This window comes from Salarias fasciatus, chromosome 4, assembly GCF_902148845.1.
Source record: "Salarias fasciatus chromosome 4, fSalaFa1.1, whole genome shotgun sequence".
NCBI classification, from domain to species: Eukaryota; Metazoa; Chordata; class Actinopteri; order Blenniiformes; family Blenniidae; genus Salarias; species Salarias fasciatus.
In genome coordinates this window covers 17,798,552-17,804,722 of record NC_043748.1, presented here as the reverse complement: position 1 = coordinate 17,804,722, position 6,171 = coordinate 17,798,552, and positions in this window count along the sequence as shown.

The following is a 6,171-nucleotide window of genomic DNA, read 5'->3' as shown; positions in this document are numbered from 1 at the left end:
GGTCAGTGTGCTGTCAGTGACACAAACCGTTTTTAGAAAAACAACAAAATGGGCAAGTTTTATAGAATACCATCGACTTGCACCTCTTTATACATTATCATGGAATAGTAATACCAGTAGTGGTTTTACTATTTTATGTTTTCATGTCTTTTATTTTGGCTCCACCAGCTGTTTGTCTGCTCTTTTATTACACATTATTTAGAGAACATTTTTTTCCTTTTGTGTGTGTGTGTGTGTGTGTGTGTGTGTGTGTGTGTGTGTGTGTGTGTGTGTGTGTGTGTGTGTGTGTGTGTGTGTGTGTGTGTGTGTGTGTGTGTGTGTGTGTGTGTGTGTGTGTGTGTGTGTGTGTGTGTGTGTGTGTGTGGCATGCAGAAAATCATGCATACAGTCAAGTTAGCGGTTGAGTGGTCTTATACGGTATAAAACAGTCTTTCATTTATGAGCAACATAACTCTAAACCACAGATTTGCAAAATCACAAAGACACAGAAACAAGCCTCCTGTCCTCTGTCTGTGGGCCGTGGCAACAAAGCATGCCGTTCCCAGCAAAACCTAGGAAAAAGGAGTTAATCATATCTGCATAGTAAAAATTGTATTGCAACAGTATTTTGACCAGAATTTGTCCTGAAATGCATCTTTTGGAAATGGATCCATCCGGTATGGATGCACTAATATTCTAATATTAGTATTTTTAGGGCTTCCTGGTAATGGGCCTAAAAGTTCAACAATTCTGCTAAATAAATACATGATACAACAGTATTTTGACCAGAATGGACCGGTCCATCTGGGATCGTATCTCACTGTAATGTCTGTAAATTCAAGTAAAACTCAGAGTTTTCTTGAGAATGGACTGAAAGAAACAGACGTGTTGAGCCACCGGCCACTGAAATGTGAGCCATTTCTTCCCCTTCTTTATTTGTATGGCTCATTAAAATGTCTCCCAGTAATAAATGTTAATTTAGCACTTTAACTTATTTTATCACAACATCGCCAGCTGACAATGCAAAATCAGGACAAACACAACAACTGGTCTGCAGTCAGGTTCAGGCATCTGCTGTGTTGGTAAATTAATTATTCCTCTATAGGTAGAGGAGAAAAACCTGAGATTTGCAGTTTACCAAAACTAGTTTTGGTCGTGCTTCTCTGTCCCAACAAAAGTAAAAAGGAAGGTGATTGTCTCTCATTGCAAAACAGGAGATCTGTACAATATTTCAGTGGCTCTGCAAACTCTCACCACTCAAAGCACACATGCTCAAAGCCGAATCACAGGTGTGGAAAAAAATGTTAGAAACAGTCAATAGTTTTTTTAGACTATATCTGATGACTAAAAAAGTTCACTGTGTTTGGAAAGAATCTTCTCTGACATTCTCAAGAGGAAAGCTCTCAGTCATTCCTGGCTCTTTTCATTTCAAGCCTCCCCCTCCCCCTCAGAGGTATGCATGAACCAACAAGCTGGAAGGTATCGGCTGCATTTACAAATGAAAAGAAGGGCCAGCAGTGGCCGCTGTGAGCTGCGCATTTAAAATCAGGGGCCATTCGGCCCCTCTCTAGAATGTAGAGGTGTGCAAGAAAAATCTGGAAGTTCTAGTGTTATATTCAGTAATTTCAGTGTCTAGAAGAGAATAAACTTCTCGTACCACCAGATGGTGCTGTGTGTTAAATTTTAAGACACTGGAGTGTTTTCAGCTTCATAGTGAGGAATAAACTGACACCTAGAAATATTCAGGATTTTCAGGTTTTGCAGCTTGACAATACAGTTAAAGTCAAGATTAGATTTACTTTTAATCCTAATACAGTTAAAGTAAAAAAAAAAAGAAGATCAATAAACAGGATATATTCTAAAACAGCTCGAGCGGCGAGGCTGGTGTGTGTATGGCTCCTCAGCCAGCAGAAGGCGATGCTGCTCTCGGCCTGTTTGAGATGCAGCAGCATCACCACACATAACAGCTTCCATGAAATTACATCACAGAGCGAAGCCCACCTCCCACCTCCCAGCTCGGCTTCTCCCTCTCTCCAGCCCACCTCCTCGACCCCCTCCTCCTCTGCCTGAGCCATGCGGGGGCTGACAGCAGGCCTGCACACACATACAAAAGAGGCTTCTGACGTCACGGCGTGCGTTGCAGCCCAGACAGGGGGATTCTGGGACTGTGGCACGCCAGAGCCGGACTGCATTACAGCTGAGAGATAGGCAGTAATCCCAACTTTGTGGGAGGAAGAAAGGAGAAAAAAAAAACAACCTCCGCTGCATTTGATTAATACAGATAGAGATAATGTGTATGTTGAGTAATGGGCTGTGGCTTAACGTATATATTGGAGTCGTGACAATCATGATACCGACAGGAAATGCAGCTCACATGAACTGTAATCCTCTGAGGCTGCCCGGCGGGGTAATAACACCAGCCAGAGCGAACAAGCAGCGGCACAAATCTGAGGCAGAATTTGAGCTCTGCTCGGTGATTTACCTTTGCAGGAACAGGCCGAAAGGAACTCGGACAGAGGGGCGTTTTGTTGTGCTCACTGGGCTCATTGTTTATTATGCTGCTCAATTGGCACATGCTGATCAGAGTTTAATACACTTAGAGTGCTCCTGTGTGCCGAGACAGGGCGCCACTGTTTTCTGCTTCTCATGAAAGTCAAGGTCAAATCCCGTTGTCTCCCTTTGTTCTGGGTTAGTTATCGGCAATCAGTGGAAATCCATCCCTCGCTGCGAAGCAGAAGGTCCTTCTTTGTGTCCCCCCCTTCCTCCGCTTGATGAGACACTTGTTTTCTTGTTGCCGTGTGACGTTTGAGTCGACACCTGCGCCCGTCTCTGGGGTTTTTTTTACACAACACAAATCGATGGTGTGATCACGCGATGAGATTAAGTCCAAAGAGGACAAAATCCTTCCAGTGCAAAAAGAAAAGAGGAGGACGTCTCCTCTCCTCTGTTAACGTCACTGCTTTCCAGCAGGTCGGGCTGAACTCTGAGGGCAGGTTTGCAGAGGTGCGATACGTAGATTGCTGTAATACCTTCAAAGGATGGCTGTGCTGTGCCAACATGACGGCAGAGCTCTGTTCATTTGTGCATCACAATTCGAGATGCTCTTCGCTCGTAGTGAAAGGAGGCTGGAATGAAAGGAAGGGAGAAATTCAAGGAGTGTAGAAAAACAGAGGAGGGGACCGACTGCATGGGGAGAATGTCAACAGAGAGCGAAGGGAGGAGCGACTGCTGCTGTGAAGTAATGTGGCTGTGGAGGGAACCGAAGGCTGCTGGATGTCATGAATGTTGAGAGTGAGCCAGAAAACTAAACAACCACAACATTAGGTATACCTAGTCCTCAAACTCTATCATAAATAGCTTTAGATCGCTGAATGTTTGTCATGTTGTTATCATGCTGGAAGTGCTGTGAATACAGATGCTTATTGTTACAGAGTTCTTCCACTGCTTTAACCCATCAGATTCATCATTAAAGAGCTGATATATACCTGGGATTATTGCTGGTTTGACACCAACCATGCTGCAGTAAAAATATCACTGAACTTTCCTCCATACTGGGATGGTTAAGATGGTGTTTACAGGTATTTTTCATCCTTTCCTGTCCTATTTAAGTATTTGTTGGTGCTGCTCCGATCTCATTGATTTAGCCATCGTGGGTTAGGATTTTCAAGTTCAAGATCCTGAGAGAAAAATCACATCAATCATTTCTAGTTTGCCAAAGAGAGATGACCTGACGAACTAGTTAGTAATGGCACAAACACCCTGCAATTCTTCTTCTTCAGTTAAAGCCCCATTTTGATATTTCAGGTAATAGAAGTCCAAGAAATGACCCAGAGGAAACATGACATTTGTATCACAACAAGCAGCTGGTATGATTCATTCTTTGTCCTCACTTGACTGGTGTGTGTGTGTGTGTCTTGTGGACAGGTGTGTTTGCACAGGTAGCGTTTCAAAAAAGCCCCCTCGGGGTCACAGCAGGAGCGCCCTCGGCCTGCCGTGGACGTGCGCGGTATTCTTTCCTCGTGTGTTTTTCTGATCCGAGCATCGCAGCACCGTAAAAGCTCACTGTGCACCGGGAGCATGTCTGCAGGTGACCTGAGAACATAAAAGAAGACAGTGTGTGCTGGTGGCTGGAATGAGTGTGACTGTGTGTGTGTGTGTGTGTGTGTGTGTGTGTGTGTGTGTGTGTGTGTGTGTGTGTCTATTAATAGCACATTATCAAAATGCTGAGGGCATTGAAGTGGGGTTGAAAGTGGGGACACGGTTTACTGTGACGCCGAGTGCGAACAGTGAGGCCGGGTTTATATATGGCTGCAAACAGTCGGGTGCTTGTCCTCCTTTCACGCTGTCCTCCTATTTTTGGGAAGAACACACAAGTAACGCGTGCTTAACCCTGCTTGTGCACGTCAAACTCTGCATTCATCCGCCTTGCTGACAGGTTTCGGTGTTTTTGCGGCTCAGTGGACGGCGATGCAGGAAGGAACAACATAAATATAGAAAAGTGAATAATTGATGCGAGACGTTATAAGGTGGGTTTCTGCCTGTCGCTGCGTCGACGGTGTTCTCTGAATTATTGACATCGCCGAGGAATCATGTGCACGTGTGTTTGTGTGCGTAGAGCTGCATGTTTAATTATTCAGCATCTGCAGTGCAGTGTGTATGTGTGTGTGTGTGTGTGTGTGTTTCTTTATATCCTCCCTGAGCCGTCTGGACGTCCGTGAGGAGCAGGCCGAGCACACGGCCGCCGCAGTCTGAGCGCCTCCGCTGCCCGGCAGAGCACGACAGGCGGCGAAGCCACAAGCAGCAGGGATACGTGGATAATATTATCCTCCCTGCTCGCTCCTTTATTTATCCCCCCACCCCAAGGGTCTGGTTACTCTTTCATCAGTGACGTAGCTGCACCGCTGTTATCGCTCGCCCGCCCGCCCTCCCCCTGCTCTTCCCTTTTCTTTTTTATTTGCACCATTGTGCCTCTGCATGCAGGCAGCCACTGGATTTTAGTCTTATGAGTCACTCTCATTTTTACTTTTGAATTGCATGATTCATGGGGGCTGGCAGTGTTTTTTTTATTTTACTCCAGAGAGGCAGAGAGAGACACTTTAGGCTTAAAGGCAATCTGTACTCCTCCTGACAAGTGAATCTTCTGTGATTCTGTCTCACACCGTCGGTAATCGTGCACACATGTAAACATAAACGAATCTCACTGAGGAGAATCGGAATCCTGCCGGGCGAAGCTTCGTGGGGCTTTTAAATCATATTGCCTTTCCCAGTTTTGCTAATCACCACAAAGTCATTAAAATGTGCAAATAAACATGGGCTTGAATATGGATTTGGCGATTCTTGTTCAACCCCAAAATCTGTAAAAAACAACAACAAACAAACCAACTGTTGGTAAACCACGAGCTTCCAAAGAACCTGCTCACTTCGCTCACTGCTATCAAAGGTTTGAAGAGGCTCTACTTGAAAGCACTTGTGCGCTATTGTTTGAATTAGAGCCACTTCTTTCATTTTCATTTTGATAAATGGATCAACTGAAGCTTGGACCGAGCTCCGTATTGATAGTTACATGTGTGCACTTATGCACAAGCACAATTGAGCCATTACCATCCAGATCACCATCAAGGTGTGTATATTTACAGCAAGAGCCAATAATATCAGGAAAAAACTGTTCTGTTTGTAAAATTTCTATAATAAATGCAGCAATAAATGAAAAGCTTTAAAGCAGAGTATGTTTATGACGTCGAACATGGGAGAATGTCTGTAATCTAGCAGAAAACTGCTCAGGCTTTGGGATTTTCAAGAGGTCAAATCATCTTTTAATTGTCAGGTCGAAAGTTCTACAGTCAGCCAAAGTTCTGCTGGTAAACTAATATACTGAAGCTGGTTCACAAATCTAGACAATTCTCTCATACCAGCACCAAAACACATCATCTGGAGGTGGAACCTCTGCACATCATGCTGCTGACAGCTGATTCCTGTTGTTGGGAAAACAACATTTGAAGCAGCTCGTACAGCAGAAATGTCAAGCAGTGAACTGGTCACTCACAACGTGCAGATATGAGTCATATTCCCTGCACATCAACTCCTCCCTCCCCCGTCCCTCTGGTTCAGCGTCTCTCAGAACTCTCCCCATGTCAGCCGATGATTGTTTTTCCTCACTCCTCCTGTTCCTCCACCTCTCCGGGGGCAGGAACT